The sequence below is a fragment of the Camponotus floridanus genome, unplaced genomic scaffold, assembly GCF_003227725.1.
Source record: "Camponotus floridanus strain SB8 unplaced genomic scaffold, Cflo_v7.5 scaffold1, whole genome shotgun sequence".
Taxonomy (NCBI): Eukaryota; Metazoa; Arthropoda; class Insecta; order Hymenoptera; family Formicidae; genus Camponotus; species Camponotus floridanus.
In genome coordinates, this window is record NW_020229214.1 from 2,946,300 (window position 1) to 2,970,301 (window position 24,002).

At 33.0% G+C, this 24,002-nt stretch overlaps 1 protein-coding gene across 5 annotated transcripts in view; it reads right to left on the reverse strand.

Moving 5' to 3' along the window:
- LOC105250434 (nucleolysin TIAR) overlaps positions 1-24,002 on the reverse strand; it is a 403,479-nt gene that overhangs the window by 293,330 nt on the left and 86,147 nt on the right. The gene's annotated exons all lie outside the window — the stretch shown is intronic.

Below are 24,002 nucleotides of genomic sequence, written 5' to 3' on the forward strand. Positions count from 1 at the left end.
TGTGTTATATATGTGGAAATGATATAGAGATGCAACCAAGACATTATATTTCGAAATTATTTTTTATATATTTATTTATTCGAAATTATTTTCTTTATATATTTTATTTTGTGATGTATGTATAAATATTTAAATTTATGATTAAATTATGCAGCTTAGCTTTGAAGATTGATAACGCATATATAGATAAAAGAGAAGAAGATAGATACTATATTTTCTTGAGAGGGTAGCTGTTTTTATAAGCTTTACATCGAACTTACTAAATCTGATCTCGTATTTATATGGATTAAGTTGTGATCTACAAATACGCTTTCACCCATGTAATCTATGGAGGTATGCGAGATCCGTTAATTGCTCCACCTGGGGATGCATTCCCTGGTACTCTACGGCATAGCAGCAAGACAGGTAGATAGGTCAATGACGTGCTCCAGGAACAGGAACAGGAACTCCGTAGTAATTTGCCGTTACAATGACACAAAATGGGGCCTTACCGGCTACGGCGTAAAATCAATGCCGCTCGCCGGTAATCGTTTTTACGAGTATATGAGATACGGCTTGCATGTGCCTGGTATTTTGGTGGGAGCTCCATTAAATCACTGTAAAATCTGTTCCACCGTGAGTGCCACGGCTGCCACGCCACTGGAGAATAAAGAGGGGCTTATTATAAGCGACGGTAATTCTCGAATAAATAACCGCGGGCTTGTGCGAAGATCGAGAAGAGGGCTGCTAGTGCGGCGGTGGAGAAGGAGAGGCAGTAGTGGAAGAAAGCAACGGAGAAAAGGGAGGTAGGGCGATATGCCGCGGCGGTGAAGGAGGAAAAGGAGGTGGGGACGTAGGTGGCTGATTTATTTCGGCGCCGCAAAGATCTGGATCCGCGTACGTGCTCCGTGCCTCAAATTACCAACTTATAAACTCTGGCGCTCTCTCTTTCTCTCTTTCTTCCTTCACTTTCTGCACCCTCTTCTCTCTTCCTCCTTCTTTTCTTTCTTTACTGCTTCTCTTTCCTTCATCCTTTCCGTCTATCTCTCTTCTACTATGTTATAACCATCCCGCTTGCATTCATTCCTCCTTTCCCTCTCTCTCTCTCTTTTTCATTCTATCTTTCTTTCTCTTCCAGTTTGTAGAACCCTCCATACATCACCCTATTCATCGACCAAGAAAGTAGGAAAGTAATGCGCGCTTTCGTCGCCTCGCCAATGAATCGGGCAGGGCAAAGCATGCGTGTGTGTGTGTGTGTGTGTGTGTGTGTGTGTGTGTGTGTATGCTTTGGGATAATCTGAGATATTTATAAATTTTAATGCAGCCTACCTTTCTGATCGTCTAACCAATGGCAGTTATTCTGTACACATCTCTCGTTAGGTACACTTCTTACCTGGAAATGAATAATACTCAATTAGAATAATAAATGTAATAAAATCAAAATCATTAATAATATTTGAAATATTTTAACATATAAAACCATTTTATTTAGATAGAGTTTATTATTAAGTATTATGAAATTGTTTATAATACTAATAATATACATTTTTTTCTATACAAAAAGTTTTTGGAAATATATTCAGCTTGCACATTTAGTCTTTCTTTAAAAACTGAAATATAATGAATGTTAATTATATCGGGAAAAGTAAAAGACAACAAGAGAAGAAAGAAAAGGATGCAAAGAAAAGAAAATATGCAGATCTAAAACCAAACTTAAAGGACATCAATGAAACCCTCGTAAGTAAAATCAACCTTTTTTCAGTAGTATTAGTGCATCTAATTTATTTCATGATAATAGGATGAGAGGCAGCGATATCATAGTCAGAAAAGAGATGAGAAAATGAAAGACACAGAGACCCTTATTAAAATTCATTATTTTTTCCTATCTATGAAAGTTTCATTTTTATGCAAATCTGAGAAATAATCCAACTAAAAAATATCAAAGTCAGCTGACTTTGGATGAATCGCATGTGCAATTATTTGCCGCACGAAATAAACACGTTGTATGTAAAAGACAAAATAAATTAGTAAATATATTGTATATAGTAGATATTATAACATATACATATATTGTATATAGTATTGTATATAGTATTGTATATATATCGATCTATATCTATATTTAATATCTCTATCTATAGCGCTACCAAATTTTATATATTTTACTTAACGATTTCTGAAAATTTCACAGAATGATTTTTCAGATGGAAGAAATATTTATAAATATTACAAAATTTTTAAAATAATATTTGTAAATATAGAGCAATTATCTTATAATTTCAAAATTTGATTATTTTGTACATTTAAAAATTATTATTTTTTTTACACACGTTTTTAAACACGTCTTTGTTTTAATAAATATCGTTTTATCTAAAAAATTTGTATTTTATATATCATTCGTAGTGATATTTATACTAAAACTTAATATTAAAACTTGCCTACATAATAAAATAAAATAATTATGTTTACAATGAGATATTGTACTCATCCCCTGTACTATCTGAGCGCTGGACAGGTTTCGATAGGCGGCAAAATGTTCCCGTAACGACCGGACGGATTCGGCGTGACAGAAATCTGGCGCGACATGCAATGAGTGATCGCGTGTTCCCGGCGGTAACCTCAGAAGGAGCGAAATTTTCCGACCGACAGCCACGTCAAAGCGATTTGTCGCCGGGCTTCCGCAGAGAAATGCGAGTTGCTTCCCTCGCCGTACGCGAAACGACCATTTCCTGCGTCTTCAGAAATCGTCCGTGCCTTATGTGTACGTACAACGCTCTATCCATGGACGCGAAGAATCGTGCGATTCCGAGGGCATTGTGCCGACCTTCAACCCGTGGCATCTATCAGTTGTTATTTATTTAGATCGAGCGGATGAATGGTGCTCCTCCCTCGATACCACGAGCGAGACGGCGGACCGCGTTTTACGCCGCAGCCTCCTCAAGGAAATATACATGCCGTAGGTGAGAGCTTATCGCGTTCATGCAACATTAGGCTTCCCCGTTATTTACCGTTTTCGGGCTTTCCATTTTGCCCCGTCCCGTTCGCGGCCGAGCCTCTTTTATCCGCGGCAACACATTTCGCTAAGGCAACTGCCATGAACAGAGACAAATCTGAAATAAAGTAACGCGGTTTGCGCAGCTGCCTATTTATATTCTCGGCCGCTGAATATAAAGAGCGATTCTGTATTTTACATCTTTTATAAATTTATCCGTAATATTATTAGTTTTTCTTTTTCGTTCTCTCAAGTCAAAGTTTGTCTATTAAAATTACAGAAAAGATCACTCCTCACATTATTTTTTATTTGTAACTGTTACTGCGATCTGATTTTTAATTCCATACGCACATTCATATGTTTGCTTGCAATTAATTCGCAGTGCAACACTCTTTTTGCGTTTTAAATGTGTATCTCTTTAAAGTATGAAATTTTCGTATTGAATGAAAAAAACTCGCAAAACATGATTGCATATTAAATGCGTTAAGTACTATTTACAAATTAATAATATTTACCCAGGCACTGCTGAGCATTTTTCACGAAACAAGATGTATTTATCTGAATCAACGTAATTTAATTATCGTAAAAATATCATTAAATTATATTACATTTGCATTAAAAAAAAATGAAATATTCTCTCAAGGAATTTTCATATATACATAAAGTCGACTAGATTTTCACGGCTCGGCCGTTAAATATTTGCGCACTATTTCGGCGTTAATGGTCCGAGATAGCGGCATGATCGAAACTTACAGTGCCGAAGCGTAATTTAGTTTGCATATTTCGCGCTGAAATCGATTCTTGGTGTGGCTCGGGCGATCGCTCTTGCGAACTTTATGCTTCGGCGATTATGTTAATGCGGATAACGAAGATAACACGGCGGCTCCGTGCTGCACAGAGCGTGCGCTGGATATATTTTTCGAGCACTTTTTCGTCTTTCTCCTTTATGCACCACCCTTCACGACGTCTCGTCTAGAACCGACTTGGGTACGCATAAAAATATGCAGGCCTTCCAGGCGGCACGAGTTCGCTGCATAATCATGCAGTCAATGAGCGCGAAAGAGCTAACCATGCGAAAAAGGAGAACGCGGAAAAAAATTTATGGCAGTATGTATTAGGATGATAGCATGCTGCCTCTTCATATAGTATTCACCCTCCCTACGTTATGTATTTTAAGAAATGTAAGCAAGGATAAATCACATTTATACTGATAAAGCATGTTATATTGATTCTTAAGGTTTCTGGAAATTTTAATAACCTTTTCTTTAAGTCCTTTCATATCTTGAATTCGAATATATCTGTAAAACATCGTTCTTTGCTTTTTATATTATATATTGAATGAATTAATTAATCTTAAAATTATAGATTGCATATATTTCTGTGAATTAAAGTAAATTATTAAAAAAATATATATATATATATTTCTCGTGTTTTACAATGTTTAAATGTACACTAGTAAGAACCGCTTACTTCTACTCAAAAAGATATAAAACAGTCGACGTCAAAGTTAAAGATATCTGAGTCGGTGAGAGTTCGACGATCGATTATCCGTTTCCTTCTGTCAAAACACTACATTCAGCACAGTTAACTTCTTTCTTAAAAGACGTGGGCTATCCCAAGGGAGGGAACTTAGAATGGGACAAATGGATAAGCGACGAAAGAGAGCTGTCAATTGATTTTACTTTATCATTCTTTATATATGTATGTATGTTCTGTGTAATTGTGAATGTAATTGTAGTTTATAATATTATTTTCTTAAACAGTATAATATATTTAAAGAAGTATAAGAACAAATTTCTACTAATCATAGTTTCGAGAATTAATTATTTTTTGAGTCACTCTTCTAGATAAATCGATATTTAAATAATGAATAAGTAACATTCATAGAATTATGTTTTTATATTTTATATACATATTTATTGTGTTAAATATACATATATATATATATATATATGTATATATATAGTTTGTAGTTATATTATCAATCATAACGTATAGACAGTTGATATTAATTACATATCACTAGTAATTGACGGTTCATTTGTATTCACGAGTCAAAGCGGTATTATAGATCCAACATGATTCATTACACCGTCGCATTCTCTCTCACAGTGGCTAATTAATAAAAATTAATAAATTATTTAAACACAGATATCCAATTTCTCTGCAGGAGTTTGTTTTCAATCTTCACTCCTTGCTCTTAATATCTGATTCAGCCGTCACGTCAGGGGGCAATATCTCAAGTTAAGAGTTGAATATATAAACAGCGGAAGGTAATACCCGTATAATATGCGTATCGGGGTATTCTTACCTTCGATTTTACGGGCAACCGAAGTAGTGTACGGATAAAAGTAGATCGCTATAGCAGAGCCTACTCTTATCGCGAGAAAGCCGGCGGCGGAAGAAGAAACATCCCTCGTAAATATAGAAGGTATAAAAGCCACCCTTTTGATGGAGTGGGCTCTTAAGGATCGAGCTGGTATCGGACGGTGCGTTTGCCGCAGGATGACCAGAAGGATCGACTGGATGGTGGAGGGAGAGAAGGACAAGAGAGCGAAGGGTGAGGCCACTGTGAACGTAGAACACCGACCGTGCTTAACGATCACTACACGAACTTCGTATTTTGTTTAAAAGCTACCCATAAAACCAACCAGAGACCACGAGCCTTCTGGTCGTTACATCGTGAATTCTTGAAAATTAATGCATTTTATTGTTTCAAAAACTTTAATATCTTAAAAATCATTTCTTTTTTATCATTTTCTTAAAAATCATTGTAACATTAGCTCTAGAATCATTCTGATTATAAAATAATATCTTACTTATTAATTCTTGCTTTAATTAATAAAAATTATAAGTAAATATATATATATTGTGAGAAAAATTTAAGTTGTATTAAATGTGACAAATTTTTTCAAAAAAAGAAGATTATGTTTCTGAATGATCATCGATTTTTGATTATTCTATATCAATCGCACTTTAAATATTCCATCAATATGAAACGGAACTTTGTATTTGATGTGACTTTTCTAAAATATACGAATACGTGCACACATCGTATACTTTGAACGATTTGATTTAGGAAAAGAAGCGAATTCTTTCCCATTTCCACTTTACATATATTCGCGACTATTTGTCTCGAGAACCGATTTCTACGGATACTGTACGATGATAGAAAGCATCATCGAAATTCAGAAGGAAACGCCACAAGATATTCCCATTTCCGGCGCGTCGTCTCGGTCATATGGTATTGCGTGTCTTCATGTTTGCTTAAGGATATCAACGAGACGGTGGGGATGGTGCTACTTGGGGTGAATAACTTATGTTTATTCGCACGCACTTTTATACGTGGCGCCATTTAAACATGCAATTTATATAATGTATATAATACAAACCAATATAAGACAAAGATATACTTATTTCTGTAGAGCTTATGCTTTTTCATATATGTTTACTTGAATAATTGAGTTGTATTTTTTATTCCTTACTTTATTCTTTATATTTTACATATTATTGCACATACGTACACGATATCATCTTTTGATTTAACGATTCTTTATATAATGTGTAAATTTAATTATTTAATATCAATTTAATTTTACAATAATATCCTTTTACAATTGCAATTAAAATTGATGCATACACATAGAGTATATTTAATATTAAGAATTCTCAGATATATATAACTTATTGAAAATACAGTATAATTAACAATTCCATCATTTCCGCTACATTATTAGACCACGAATGTCGATATAGACCAATCACACGAATTATTCAATAAAAGAGGAGTTTCGCGTATAAATCGTTTTTGCTATTGATGCAAATAAGTCGGATAATATAAAACAGTAAAATAGTATCCAAAGCAATGTATGGAGAAGTATTTACGAGCGTAAAGATGTAGCGTATTTGAGGAAGAAGCTATTACCTAACCCGGACGGTACATTTCTACTTACTATTTGCACTTCTACTCGCCCGACCTCTGAAGTCATAAAAGAAATATTTTGTTAATATTTCCTGCGCATCATAAACGCGATAGGTGGGTATATATGCGGGGAAGGATGGGGTAGACATACCGTTGAGACATTATATTTTTGGGAAGTAACCAGCCGTGTAGAGGCTCGCATCGGCCATAAAACTGCTTTATTTCTACTAGGGTAGTTTTAAAATTCCGTCCCTGGAATGGCGGGTGAGATAAAGAATGCCGGGAGAAGATCGAAGAAATAGCGAGAAAGAACGGTATAAGAAAGAAAAGAATGTGCGTCGACGAAAGAGAGAGAGAGAGAAAGAGAAAGAAAAAAAAGACAGGGGCAAAAGAGCGCACGCAGGAATACAAAAAAATATATATATTACGTTTTCTCTCGCGTTTATAGTTGTGGATTTGCAGGAGCTGTTTCTCATACATATGGGACCAATTTAGTAAAATTATTCAGAAACCGGGAGATTTCAGCCGTGCCCACCTATCACCCCTCAAAGCGCCGTAAACGCGTATCATTGTCAAAGGATTTGAGAGATTTCGAGAAGCAGGGAAAGAAGTGCGTGCCGAATGGTCCGTTAAAATGGGATATTAGACTTTATACAAAATGTTCTCAACGTTACGTGAATTGCAAACAATCGTTGCTTTTCTCTTGTGTGTTTATTTCAAACTAGTTTATTTCCTGCAATAATTTTTTCTTTATATTCATTTCAATTTCCACAAAATTGAAATAATAATCTTTTTTGCAATATAATTTATGTGTTGCTATTTAAAAGATAAAACAATATTTGTATTGAAAAACAAATTATATATATGTATATGCATTTTCTCTATAACATATATTAAGAAAAGAAAGCGTCAATTTAAATGTAGTTGAAACATGCAATAATACTTGAATCAATCTATAGAATAATTTCGATTTTCATTTTTTAGTTATGCATTGGCGAGAGCATAAACTAAATAAACAAAATGCAATGTGTGTGAAAGAGCAAGAATACGGGATTTCAGAAAGTAAAGAAGCGAGAAGTGTCTAGGCATGTGGGAAAAGTGAGAAGAACGACAATTGTAAGTGCGGAAAAGAAAAGCACGCGGGAAAGAATCAGAACGGAGAAGAAAGAAACCCCCGCAGGTCACTCGTCCGACTTTGCGAAATAAAAATTCGCTTTACAAGGAGCTTTTATTGCGAGTACGGCTTTCTTTTTCTATCTCTTTGAACACGCGGTACAGTGCCTTTCAATCGCGATTCAACGAATACATAGTTCCCCGATAGTCTCGTTGGGAATACCACACTTGTCTTTTTTTTTAACAACTATCTTCCGCTTCCTACTATTTTCTTCTTGCATTTCTTATTTCCATTCCTTTCTTGTATCTTGCCGCTTTCATTCCATAAATAAAACAATCTTAAGCGGCCTTTTATGACGAGATTAAGTATTGTCTTGTGAGATCGTTTTTTATCGTCTGTCTACTCGCTTATAATGAATATTTCTGTATGAAACAAACAACATTTTAGATTGTATTAACATAATATTAAGAAGAATAATTTAAAAGAAATTGTAGATATTTTTATAGACGTATAATCATGTATGAAATTGTTGTTATATTAAATTCTTTCTCAGAAATATTTTGTTAATTATCTTAATATTTTTAATTGATATATAAGGTAATTATTACATATATTATTATATATATTTGATAATATAATTATTTTTTTATTTGGAAAAAAGATAAGTACAATGAATAATATTTATAATAATTTTATTTTCTATCAAAATATAATTACTTATTATGTTTTTATGTTTCTTCGCACATATTCTGCTTTATATATAATGCAAGTATTCATTAATATTTTAACGTCAGTTTAATTTTAATTTTATGTTGGAAAAATTTAAATATAATGTACTGTTATAATACTTTATCACATTTTTAACTTGTCATGTACGTAAGCAAAGTAACAAATATATGTACTTTTATAAATATTATAATATTATACTTTTATTGGAATTTTTTAATCTAAAAATTCTACATAAAGTGCTAGCATTCTACCAACTTTATAGAGTTGGCTTCAGAGAACATGGATATTAATTTTTCATGGTTAATTTGCCGATTAATTTGCCAGGAGGAAAAGTGGTTCTTACATCGAGCTGAAGGAGCCCTGTCAAGAGCACTGATTGAAATATAGGGTAGGAAAGCCTCGGGCCGCGAATTCAAGGATGGAATATTGGAGATTGGATGGAGCGTGGGGAAAGAGGAGTGGATGCGGATGATTTAAAGTATCTAAAAATAGTTTACTTTAACTTATAAATTACACATATACTTATGGAATAATGATATTTTATTATTAATTTTGTATTCTTATTAATATTTCTCCTAATCATTTACCCATTATAATGCAATTTTATTAAATGCAAATGATATTTGATTGGTAAGTAATTGGACGTTATGTTAAATTCCTTAAAAGAGTCTAGTTTGATATATTTAATAATGTACTTAGAAATTTTATGATGGATTATACATAATCTTGATTTTCTGCTTTAATTGTAATATGTATTAATTGCTTTGCAATTGTAAATCTGTCTGCTTCATTTTTAATTAATTAAATTATCATAATTATTATGAATTAATATTTTGTAAATTTTTATGTATCTAATTTTTAATTTATAATTTATGAATTATACTAGAAGGAAAAATTTGACACTATTTCTTTGTCGATCAATGTATAGTATTTGCAGCGGAACTTGCAATTAAAGCATGCGTAGGCACCATACACGCTCTAGACATATAGAGCGAAGTACAGGTAAAATCCGTTGTTTTGGAAATTGCGTTAATTTGGCGAGCGCAGACGGGCTGATTTCGTGAGTGACGTGGCAATCACTGCGCAATCACCGAGAACGAACGAATAGCAGAAATAGGATTGCCGTTCCTCTATACATATATATGAATGCGACAAACGCCGGTATATCCATTTTAACAATCGTGTATGCGAGATAATGATGTACCATGATAAATGCGGTGGTTGCAAAACATTCTATATCACATTCAACATGCTTCAGATTTTTAAATAGCTCTTCATATATAATGCATCGTATGTTATTACATGTGGTGCATTGTTTTACATCATAGAAATATTGTGACAATTTTTAAATAAATATATAAAGTTTCCTTCTTTCTCTGTGCATTTTAAAAAGCATATAAGAGAGAAACTCAAGATAAAAAATATAATGATATAAATATATTTATAATATAAATATAACATGATTAAAACACATAGACAACGTATCTATACATAATTAATCAATTAAACTCATCAAAATTTTTTTATATGGTGAATCTGAGGACCGTGGAGCTAAGCGCAAAAGTCTTGCTAATTACAAAGCCGAGTGGCAGAACAACAGGCTGTAGTAACCAGGAGTGGCAGGAGGTTAGCAGAAAATTCAAAATCTCATCCTGATAATTAATCATCTATTAATTGGCAAGAAAAGGTATGCGTCATCCTATGAAATTACTTGATCTTGAAGAGGCGAATCTCTCGCGTACATAAGTTAAACGGCCCTACTCATTATTTATAATTAATTAATATCCGTTCAAATTTGTGTATTAATTTCCACACCTTCAATGTTGGCATGCTGAAAACAACGCACATTGTTGTATGCTAGGATGATAAATGCGAAGACGACTATGTGAAATAAATTTTAGTTTTATGGTAGAATGCTTGGAATTAGTATTATAGAAGAAACAAAGATTTACGCTGTGAGACAATTAATTTAATACGATATTTGTATAATATAAATTATGATGGATTATATTTATGTGAAGAATATTTTTGGAAATGCAAACATATTCTCGACGATAGAAAAGATATATAAATGTATATAAATATGCTTTTCTTATTTCTAAATATTACTTCAATATTGTTAAGTTATATGATTAATTTTTATCTTTTAATTACATATACTCTGTCTTAATTATTTAAGTTTTCATACAATATATCATAAATTTTGTGTCTAAATTGCTTTATTCGATACATGATTTGACTGCATAAATGTTTAAATGCAATATTAGTAAATATGATATTAATATAATAATATTTTAAACGCATTTTATATTAATTTATACAGAATATTAATCAATTGTATATTCGCTTGATATTTTGTCATTGCTGAAAAAATAATGCACTTGATATTTGATCAATATTGAAAAATTGGTTTAAAGCCAATTTTTTTCATATACACACATACATGTATTTTTCTATATTTTGATTATCCCTCGCGCAAACAATATTATTTTCTAACAATACATTATTTTCTTTATATAAAGAATATTTTTGAAGCTTATTTTGTTTGCCGCTCAATATCAATATAATTAATTATCATTAAATAACTCTAATATATTGACTTTTTATAGTTTAATATATAAAAGTTTTTACGAAATCAGTATAATTCGATACGAGAGAAGAATGTTATGTCACGGTAACTAAACGTATATTGTGTCTTTAATATATATAATATTATTGTCGTAAAGATAATTTTTGCTTTTTTCCTACGAGAACATGTGCACAACACTTTTGATATGATCAAAGTGTGTTTGAAGGAACACGTGTAGTTTATTTTTCAATTTGTACCATTCGCTGACAATTTCATGGTAGAATATGGTTTTTGCGAAATCAATCACGCGTTATTTGCTACCACGTGTACCTATTCCGTTAGAAGAGCAGACAGAAAGAGCGGCAACCGAGAGAAATTGTAGAGGAAAAAAATGAAAGAAAAACGCGAAGGGAGCTAAAGATCGAAAAAAACCTACTCGTATCAGCGCAGAACACTCGTAAAGCGGCTAAAAAAGAATAAAAAAATTTATTAAAAGAAATCCTCTGGATTCTGATGATATCTCATTCGTTAATGAATCAGATCTATTATCTGCTTGATGGTAAAGCATTGTGTGTGTATAAAAGCGTGCACTTGGAAACAAATTATTGTTAGCAATAAAGTTAATAAAAATTATTCTATTAAATTTAATATATCATATTGATTATATATATATATATATATATATATATTAAACTTATTGATAATAATTGTTTTAATATAGATAAACGCACAAAAGCGAAAAAGGAGTAATCTTAGATACTGTATTGAGAAAAGATATTTATAATTTTGCTCGTTACTGGTATAATTGGAATCTTTACTCATTACTTCAAACATGAGTTGAAAAAGTCCCTTTATTCTATTCTTCCAATGTTCTCATGGACCTAGAGTTGTACCTTAACTGCACGGACGTGTTTCATGTTGAAAGAATCAAAGGGTAGGTAGTCTGGAGGCGGGGTTGAATCTAACCTTCTCCACACAGCAATTTACTCCGAAATCATTTACCCTCCTACCGTCCGTGATAGAGAGAAAAAGCCGAGCGGAGAAAGAAAGGGGTACGTTGGAGGGCGGGGGGCATTCGAAAAATTGCGCCAGTAAATTTTCGTGGCAACTACCATCATTTACCTAAACTCCGAGGAGCTATTGTGAAGCGGAGATAGAAACGGCCTCGCAGAATCGCAAAGACAATTGTTTTCCCGCTATAGTAGTAAGCAGAGCTACTGAAGCTGTGTAAAGTCAGTTCGAAGATGTACAGTAATTGTTTGCAATTATTGGCTTGCCTGGGGCTAACTTAGAGACTTAGAGATCATCTTGATTTGCGCAGTGTTATGTTCTGATCGAACTATCTTCCTATTCACTTCACATTCCATAACACTTACTATTTATTTCTTTTTAAATTGCTCGTTTATATTTTTTTGTAATATAAGTGTAGTATAACGCATACGATATGCTTCATATATTATAACTATTTTATTATTGTTATTAATTATATATTAAAAATTAATATTTATTATAACAATTTGTTATAATATTTTTCCAACAATATTTATTTAATTAAATGTACGAAAAATTCTAAAACCTTATTTCTCAATATATTTTATATTTTAAATTACTATTTTATTTTTAATATTCATTAAGTCTTTAAATTTTTCTTAATTTTTAAAATAAATTCTTTATATTTTATAGTTTATATTTTATGATTTGTTATTAATTTCATCGTATGGATTAATTTAACATGACTTTTTTTAAAAGTTTCTAATATTTTTCAATACTTGCGTAAAATAATTTAGTACAATATACATAGCAAGTTATTTCATTATTAAATTATTATTAAGGATTACTGAATATATTTTTGAATTTTATGATATTCTCAAATTTTCAAATTTATCTTCGATAATTAATTGCGTAATAAATATTTTAAAAAAATTTTGCTAAGTTAAAATTTTTTAATAGAACTTATAATAATTTTGTTACTGATAAAATCAATAATAAGTATTTGCAGGAAAAAAGGATTTATATAAATAGAAAAGTAAAGAAAGAAAGTATAAAATAGAGAAAAGCACGTCGAAAGGAGAAACATGTTGCAGAGTATATCCATATTGCGCATATAGTGCTCAAATGGTATGTGTAGAATAACGAGACCCTGCATATTCATAGTGTGCAACATGGTCACGTAAATTTAATTCGCAAGATTCTGTTCATTCACTCCCTCAAAAACGGCCTCTATTGCATTTCATGTATTGTCTGCTTCTATATTTTCTTTTGTAGGTCTTTGCTTTATTGTAACTGACAATAATATATTAATAAAAAGTATACTAATATGACTAACATATAATACAAAAAAAGAATTATAATATTTAATATATTTTAGCAAGCATAAAAAAATAATAATTTTAGATATTATCTCAAAATAAAAGTAAAAAAATGTTGGCATTTGTGCACTCAATATAAAGTTAGTATAAGATGAACGAATGGCAGAGGTTAGTAGAATATCAAACACTTCGAACTATATCCACACTTATGCGATGCCTAAAACCAACCTTCATTTTAGCTATACTATTTTGAGGCCAACACTGCGATCCTCCAATGGCGTAACGTCCGAAATAATATTTTACTATATTTTTAAAATTACTATTTTTCTATTATGTTAACAAATGTAAATGTGATCTTAATTTAAATGATTAATAACAATTTATGGATAGTATCATTTATAAATCTTTTTATTATACAATATTGTAAAAAAATTTTAATTTTAATTTTAAAATTTATACATTACATAAATATTTTATGAAAAATATCGTAGATATTTTTAATCCCTAAAAGATTTATTTATTATATATATATAATACATATTTATATTAATGATAATATTATTTATAGATTAATTAGAGAATATTATAATTAGTTTGACATATAAAATTACAGTCAGATAATATTTAAAATAGTAATTCTTGATTTTAATAGCTTGCCCCTGCGCCACTGTATAAGAATAATACTCTATAAGATAGAGGCAGACATCATCGATGACTATCTAAAATCAATTCAGTTATAGTAGTCAACCTCTTCAGGATAAGTCAGAAGGGAAACTTAACTCTTAGTAGCGCCAGTCTGTCGGCTGTGTCAATAGCTGATAGCATTAGTGGCACCTATTCCAAGGCAATGTCATATATTAGAATTCCAGAGGTTTGATTTGGACAAGTAATAAAAGTAGACCAATCCAAAGATTACACCCGATTGATTACAAATACTTGATTACAAATATCCTACAACAAAAAGTGGCGATACTAAGGAAATAATAGAGAAATAGATAATGATCTTTAAAGAGTGTTATAGAAAATATCTGTGTTATTACTTGGTAATATTATTTTATTGTGCACAATTAATTATAATTAATTATACGCATTTATAATTTGATTTTTAATTTACTATACATTTGTTAAAACATTTTTTTAGATCTAAGATTGACAAATAAGGTATGAAAATTAAAATAAACACAAATAATTGTATCTCAAATATTAAGACAGGTAGTAATCGAAATTGTGAACAGTACGTGCAATCGATTTTCTATATGTGTGCATTCAGCATGAAAAAAATTACTGGAAGACTGTAATAAATGCGGAATTCAAATATTGAAATAAAGGCCGTTGAATTAATACTCAATATTATACTGGATGCTTTTTAAGCTACTTTTCCACACTGGGGATATTACGTTTGAAACGGAAGAGCAAGAAACAGCTATTAAAGGTATCCAGCCGCTTTTTGCCAACGGAAATTGAACATTTCTCGATACGCGAATATTCGAAGAGCGCGATCCAATCGCGGGAAACCGAGGTTTCCGGTCTTCGACGCTGGCCGGGGGCGACGATATTTTTCCATCGTGAGTTGCCGACCCCTCCAAGCGAACCATGGCGTGGAAAATATCCAATTTGGTACACCGATTCCACGGCTTAACCGTTCGGACTTGGCCGAAGGCTGTTTTCTCGCATGCGTCATAGCCGGTCACTATAAACATGTCCGAGATGGCGGTAGATATATGCATATTATTTTGTTAGATATGCACACAATTTGTATACTTGGCAACTAGATATTTATGTGCATAATTGGAATTACCCAACAACACATAAACGTTACATTTATTATGTATAAATTATGATACAAATTATTAAAGTTCAAAAGTCATTGCAATTTTTTAAATAAATATATCTGTTTTAAAAACATGTTATTAATACACACACGATATTTTTTTAATAAAAAAATTTAATATATATCTTATAACGATTTGAATAAAAAATACAAAATATATACACATATACACAAAATATTTGGAAATAACTGTTTACAGTAGAAACTTGAAAATTAATGATTTTAGGTGCATGGATGCAGTTTAGTATCTTTAATATTTATCAGCGTTGAAAAAATTGTACATATTACCATTGAATATAAAAACCTCCAGTGCGTACGACGCATTCATGCAGAGCAAACATTTGCAAATAGAAACGGTTCTCCGTCGTGAAATTATGTTTTTTGCAAAACGATAAATAACGGGAATGTTTTTTAAACAATTGTTATCTGCATATCTCACAGGCCAGTGGTGTTTTTGTAGCGAAAGAGTTTGTTGCTTTTTTCTCATATGTTTGTTGTGCGGTGAATCCACTACGCTGCGGTGAATCTATTACGTATGAGTGATCAGAATATAACAACACGAATATAGTTGGAATATATATCTTCTCAAATTTATTTTACGCGCGAGCGTACGTTTACTTATTTTATATTATTTATTATTCAAAAACTTACTTTAGTGCAATTAAATTAAATCCATTATTATAATACATTTTTTGAAATATAATATAAATGTTTTTTCAAAGAATTATATACACATGAATACATATATAATATATAAGAGGAAAATTAACTTCTAACAAAACTTGACACAAATATAAATTTTTATAATACTAATTTTATGAAAAATAGAGATATTATTATAGTTATTTATTATTTATTATAACTATTTTATTTATTATTTTTCCTTAAAGGAAAACGCAAAATAAAAATAATTCCTTTGTTTAAAAAGAAATTGTAAAAAAGATTTATTTGGCGGGAAGAGTGGATAATGAAGCGGAAATAAAGAAACAACAGTATAGTTAGATGCTAAAGGAAAAATAAGAAAGAAAAACAAAATAAGAGGAAATTAAACGGATTGTAATAAGAAGTTCAAGAAAAAGTATACTTTTTTATTATTATATTAGTATACGAAAGATTCCATATAACGTATCATTATTTTATTTATCAGAATCTTAACTTTTCTCATACTATTTTATTTTAATGATTTGTTTTTTTAATTAATTTTATCATATACTTTCCCCATCGTAAAAAATCGTATGCATTTTGCATTTAAGTACTTGATCGCTCGAGCGATAATTCAAAAAGAGAAGAAAAATTTCTTGATTTAATACCGATAAATATTGTTTGAAGATAGCCATGTATGAATTTCTGATATCTCGAAAGTTTGTTGTTTTTAATGTATGAAAACCGCGATGGATTCCGGTATCACTATTGCAAGCATACTTAATGATATCGTGAAAGCTGCTCTTTACTGGCTCCAGTTCGCTAGCCGCCCACGATAATAGAATTCAGCTCTATAATCTTGCGCTTTACGAGTGCCGTCGGAGGGAGATAAAGATGGCAGGCGGAACGAGGGATCTAGTGAAAAAGAGAATAAGACAAGGGGTGAGGGAGAGGACGAAAGACGCGTGAAAAAACAAAGGGCCAACGATAGGCAAGGGGCCGCGGGAGGACGATGGTAGAGAAGCTTGTTTTCTGGGGAGATAAAAATGTTAATTTAAAAATAAGGCGCTAGTTGGGATTAATAGGGTAATAAAAAGACTCGTTCCCCGAGAGCATTTTTCTTCCTCTTCTCTTCTACTCCGTTTCTGTCTACCGCCTGTCTCCGGCTGCGAAATAGGATAATTTAGTATTATTGCAAATTAGGGAGCCAGAATGCCACGTTGTTTGCGAATAATAAAGGTCGTCCCGCGGGACGTCGGAAATCGGATGAAGAAGATCAGGTTACTTTCAAGAAGCTGTCTTAGACATCGCCAGGCAGTGATCAATGCTATAACATCACAAGAGGACACTACATATGTCGACGAAAACTCCGAGAAAGTTGGATGTAATGTCATGTACTTTCATGTTAACATAGACTATTATTTTTTCTCTTCTCTTTTAATTTATTATATTATTAATTAGTCAATATAATACTACATTTTTGAGAAGGTATAATTTAATATAAACTTATTATTTAAAAAGGTGATTAATAAAGACAATGAAAAATAATATAATAGCATATAAGTGCATATAAATCTTTAATTTATCGTTTAAAGACAAATATTTATGTATTAAGTGATGTATGATAATGATTGATGTATATAAGTTTTGATTATTAATCATTTTTGTCAAAAATATTCTTATAATGTGTCTTTATATGTATAATTGTAATATGCAACAATGTCTTTATCAACTGCAATCGAAAGATATTGTAATGTGCAGTTTGTTCTATTTATGTAGCAATTTTTCTAACGATGTATAAATTAATTATTTAGAAGCTGATCCTTTCGAGAGATTATATTAACGAAGACTTCAGCTTAATAATATGCTCATAAAATGCTTGGAATATCGATGCAATAGCAATGGCCTTATTTTGCCTATTGCGAGAATGCGTTATTGAGATCTCAGGTGGATTTTTATATTTCGTTTTATAGCCGGGCGTGAAAAGTTGTAACAACCCTAGTCCTCGAGGGAGCGCACGACATGAGTCTACAGAAAGTGACTTCTCCGATCCCCTGATGCCCTCCGCGGTACGGAAAGTATAGCGCGAGTGCACAGGTAGGTAGCTTTGCGCAAAAACGGCAGGCGAAGAAGCACAGTGGAAGAAAAAGGAGAAGGTGACGGAGTAGAACAGTTTCCGGATAGGGACAGCGAGGAACTTGGAATGCAGTTTTCGCTTGTACATCGAGCAGAGTATCTTACTATCCCTAGGTTGCCGAAGCAGGTAGCCTCGGCTCGGTTGGCGGGGTTAACTTTTAGTGCCCCTTGTCTCTTGCAATAGAGAAAAGTAGCGGGTAGATATCTGCACCGACATGGCTTGCTCTCTCTCTCTCTCTCTCTCTTTCTCTGTTTTTCTCCCTCTGTCTCTTCTCTGTTGCTCGGATGCTGCGACAACGTATAGGCGCCACGGTAAAAATACGTGGTATGGTATTCTTCCCACTCGCAGCGGGAGGGATAACATTTTCGTGCTACGAGAAAGGCGAGCCACGAGCTGTTTGCTATTCAGGCCGCGATCGGCGCTATCTGTTTATTCCGAAACAAGCGCATCTCACGAAACAGTCTGCCTCCCCTTTCTCTACTCGCTCTTTTCCGTCCCGATGTGGCATATCTCCTCTCCTCGTGTGCTTTTCGTACCTGTCTTTATCTATCTATTCGCCTCTATGTCTCTTTATTTCCGCCTACCTATCTCTTTCGCGGCCATCGTGCCTCTTTTTTTTTTCCCGCGTCCCCCATGCCTGCCTACGTTTCTCTTTTATAAAATTGATCGTATCGACGAAACCGAAGAAACACGTAGTATGGGGCGTAACACGAGAATATAGAGTGGCAAGCACGGAAACGTCGACGGCCCGTGACAGCAGATGGGCGATGCCGAGCATCGGTCTGACCGGACACCGATACGCACCACTTTGACACTCGATCGGAGAGTCTCTCGAGACTGTTTGAATCATGTGATTCGTATGGTGAATATATATATATATATATATATATATATATCTTTTTCTGTACCGGTGAATATACATGCATAGCGTGTGAAATGTCCAAATTATTTTTGCCATTAATGTTTATGCTTAGACGCAGTTGAATTTTATATATCGATTTGCAACTTTATAACATATAATATGACATGTTATATGTAACATCTATGCTATTGCATTGTTTTTACTCTATTGCGTAATATTACGGAATATAATAAAATTGACAGAAAATTTATTTGTTCAAATTTGTCCAAATATATTTGTAAAACGATATATCTGTTATTTTTCTGTATCTCGTAAAAATACAATTTTTTATTTTTAGCTACGTAATGATGGAAATACGATGTAACATAATAATATAATTAGATATAACATGTACCTTAAAATTTTTAATTCATTTATAAAAAATGGAACAAGAAATTTTCAGGATTTATGGAAAACGCTGTCTTTATATTCCCGTATCGCAATATTTCGTATCAATGATGTACACTCGTCTTTGTAGACGTTTCTCCCGCACACCCAAGAGGAAACATGAAAAATATAAAAATACTGAACGTGTACGAATGGTCAGTTGGTAGTTTTTACGGACCAGGCATCGAAACCTAACTATCGAAAGACGAAAGGAGCTAAACTTGTCCGTTGAACTTGTAAGAAGCCACTGGAAGGCCACGCACGTGACCGGGGAGCTAAGCACGTGCGGTGAAACTATTGTCCGCGTCCTACAAAGCTGCACAGAAGCGATGAGAGTACGAAACGAGGGATAGAAAGAGAGGAAAGTAGATGAGACAGTGAAGGAGAGAGATAGAGAGGAACTCTCTCGCTGCCTGGCGGACAGAGAGCTCACGTTCTGATTAAATTCTCAGGGAATTTAGGTGATTCCAAGTAGATTCGATTGAAGGCATTTCATAGACGAACAGTCACGGATAAGGGGCAATAAAGGTGCGTTTGTCAGGGGAAAATATCCGAGCTTAACACTCTGTAGCCAACATCGCTTCGTATCCGTTTAACAGAAATTTCCAGCATACCGCGAATACTTGCAGGCTTGTCTTCGAAACTGTGATTACAAGAGTTTTCGAGTCGGAATTTTATATTCTTATAAGCCAAATAATATTATAACTTCATAGTAAAGAATTATCAGTACAACTAAAATTATAATATTACAATAAAGTTGTATTTATGTCAATTTTTCTCATTTTGTCATTAAGAATATTATATATAAATTATTTTATTTTATTAAGTTTTTAGCGATACTTATTTTGATGAAATTTTTAGTAGATTCCCAGTGATTTTTATAGCTTTAGACGTACTTTTTTATTTAATCTGAGATATATATGTATAGATATGTCAATACGTTAAAAATGGCCATGATATATATGCGTATACATATATACACATGTGTATTTTACGCAAGTCAGTGATCACATTTATACCGATCAATCTATGGAAAAAGAATCGTTTTCTTGATCACTCCCGATGGACTATCGCGATGACAGGTTATAGAATAAAAACGATCGGCCGAGCGGCCGTGCAGGAATGAACAAATAGCTGACATTCAAACCGGCAGAACGTAGAAAACTAAATCAATGGACCGACCAAACTTGAATACACCTGCGATCGGAACTGGCGCTACGCTTTCATGCAAGGAAAAGCCGCGTGTGCGAAACAATCGATGCCGCTCGCCGTGAATCATGCGAATGGTAACGATGACGCGAATGTAAAAGGGTCACGTCAATCCGTTGACGGTTTGAAAGGGGCGTAAAATATGGGCTTCAAAGAAACCGCCGGGCGTATCAGGCCGTTTATTTTAATAAACTTTGCCTTCTTCCTTTTTTCGCGATACAAAAGTCCTGATATAACAGAAGTTTCAACCGAATCAAGTTTATCATAAACTTCATGTTTGTCGGGAATTCGTCAAAAAGATAAACAGAAGTAAAAACCGGATACTAATATTCCTGCTTCCGCCATAATTGGATATTGCTTGGTTGAACTAGAATTTTAATTTCGCTAACTCTCTCGCGCCGGATCGATACTGCCGCTCTCCCTTTCGGTCCAGCGAACTGCCGCTGGAATCCCCGAGCAAATTATTGTTCGTATTGCAAACTTCGGAACGTTTAATCCAAATTCACGCGGGAAAAGTTTTGAGAAAAATGAGGCGACTGGAGGAGTATATTTTCGCCGATCGTACTCCCTATTTTCACTCTCTCCACTTTCTTTCTTCCCCTCTCATTTGCGATGTATCGTTCTCTTTTCTATTCATCCACGATAAGATTCTCTTCTCTGTCCTCTCGTTGTCTCCGCTTTTTGCTCTCTTACCATTCACGGCCGACGAAGTGAGCATCGCGCGAAAGCTGAAATATGCTGACTTTTACAGACCGATGCGAGGGTAGACGACGAGAGGACGACGAGAAAACGAAGGACGTGGAGGGACTAGACCACAAAGGCTGCGGTGGGCTCGATTTTACCGGCAGACGTGTCCTCGGCAATTATCGAACTTTTAAAATCCAAAAGGTCCTCATTGCTCGTTATCCAGCGCGAGACACGTCCGTTGTAAAATCATCAGTTTTTAATACCGCTACGCATGCATGCAAACATAATTATAAAAAAATAGATTTATTTGCGTCTATAACTACTAAATAATGAGTGGAAATTTTGCTTTAGGAAAAGGAAATTAAAGGAAAAGTTTGGAAGTTATTTTCGCTTCTTAGATAATGAATTATATTAGATGGATCTAAAGCAAATTACATGAATTCCTCTTCTTTCCAAAAAAATCCTTTCTATATTATATCGAAATTATATTAAAAAAACATATTTACGAATAATTTTAATTTCCCATATGTTACTTAAGCCACGTGAATTAGATCTCATCGCCTTTAGAATGCAGAGCAAATAGGATTCTCATCATAGACTTGTCGTTCTAACGTCTCTTACGTACCGTTACTAATTCGCCTGCCTCGGCGAACCTAAGCGCGAAATTCCACGCTTGAGTAGGTAGACAGAAATATATACATGCGCGACGGAATGCACGTCCCTAGTTTGCAAACTAATCGGCAATTCTCTCTTCCAAGTGTTATATACATGGGCGTTGGTTGAAGCGGTATGGACGGTTGGCCCCGGGCGAGATGCATGCATATTTGGCAGCCGAGGCAGACTTGTACTTCGATATACCTTGTACCAGTAACGGCTCGGTAACGGCCCTGATATGCAAATATATTCATTACGTACCTCGGCCATATCCCCTTTAACCTCCGCCCCCTCTGCAATGGCCAAAAACCTCGGCGGCAAAGGCGCGATCATGTCGGTGGCAAGCAAAAAGACCCGTCCCATGAGTATTTCTGCGAATGTCTTATATTCTAACGACATCGCGCCAAACGAGCGCTCGAAATAGACTTTTTGTATAATTTCAGTGAGAAGCACGATACAGACAAACATTTGTATCACTGTCTTTGTTTAATTAATGTACAATTAATTTGTATTTAATTTGTATTTATATAATGGAAAGTAAATTTTTTTAAACATATTGATAATTAAATAAAAAATTAGTATCGCTTAATATCATCAAACAATCACGATTAATTGATATTGCTAAAATTACGCTTTTTTTATTAGATTCGCACGTATGAACGATCGAGTTACAAATTACCTATGCTTTAGAGTCTATTCGTGATACACGCATCAAGCCGAACACGTGTTCACGAGTAGTCTGGAAACGTTGTGTGAGCGGCTGGCAAACTTTGGTGCGAAAGCCGCATACATACCAACACGGACATGTGTTTGCGTATCAGAATCCCTCCAAGTTTCTCATTTCTATTGATAAGTTACCGCGTTTAATTTATTCATTTAATAATTATGTAATAACTTTCCTCAATATATGATTTTTTATTACTTAATTCTATGTATGAAATAAAGCATTAAAATAATTTTCATTTGATAAAATACATTTATATTGTATTATGATGTATTACATATAAATGCATGACAAGTGTTTTTTCGTTCATAGAAATAGTTATTCATAAAGATAATTATTATTAAAAATAGTTATTAAATATTATAATAAAATAATAATTTATATCACGCTATTATTTAACATTTAAATTTCATTATGCTTTTTTTTTGGATGTATAATGTGATGTTACATCGTTGTTTGCACATGATCGCCTTATTATCATTCATACGCTGAGACTTAAACAGGAAAATAATGAAACGAGGCGCTCCATCTATCGTCATATCATTTTTCTCGATATATGCAATAAATGTAAAGAGATACTATATAAAAACGCGATTATTTTTTATGAATAATTAAAAATTATCAATCCGCGAGATTAATTAATTATCTCGATTCACGACTCATAAATATATCGAAACGACTGTTACCTTATTTAAAGCAAGTATTTCTGCTTGATACATTTGTTTAAAATTAGAAACAAAATGATATTATAAAATGAAATTATTAAAGTAAAATTATAAATTATTATTTTATTGCGATATGCATACGGGAAATAATTATTTCTCTAATAATATTTGAATTTAAATATATCTGGCATTGTACATTAAATTTTATGCCGGTTAGGTTTTTAAAAATATTATTTAATTTGCTAATGTAATTTGCTTTTCTATTAAAAACACACAATAATACACGGATTGACAGAGTTTCAAGTGATTAAAGTAACAAAAAGCCGATATATCATTTATTAATAATTAATATAAAAATTCAAAGAAACAGAATATTGCGCATGTGTGTAAATTTGTTAAAAATTAAATATCTACATTGTTAAGTACCTTGTTTTTGTATTTTGAATCAACTATCACGTGCGAGGGTCGTTTCTTGCGGCATATAGGGCTTTGTTTACATACCGCAGCTTTGTTGTCATCGTTCGTTCTCATCATTCATTCGTACGTCAAGA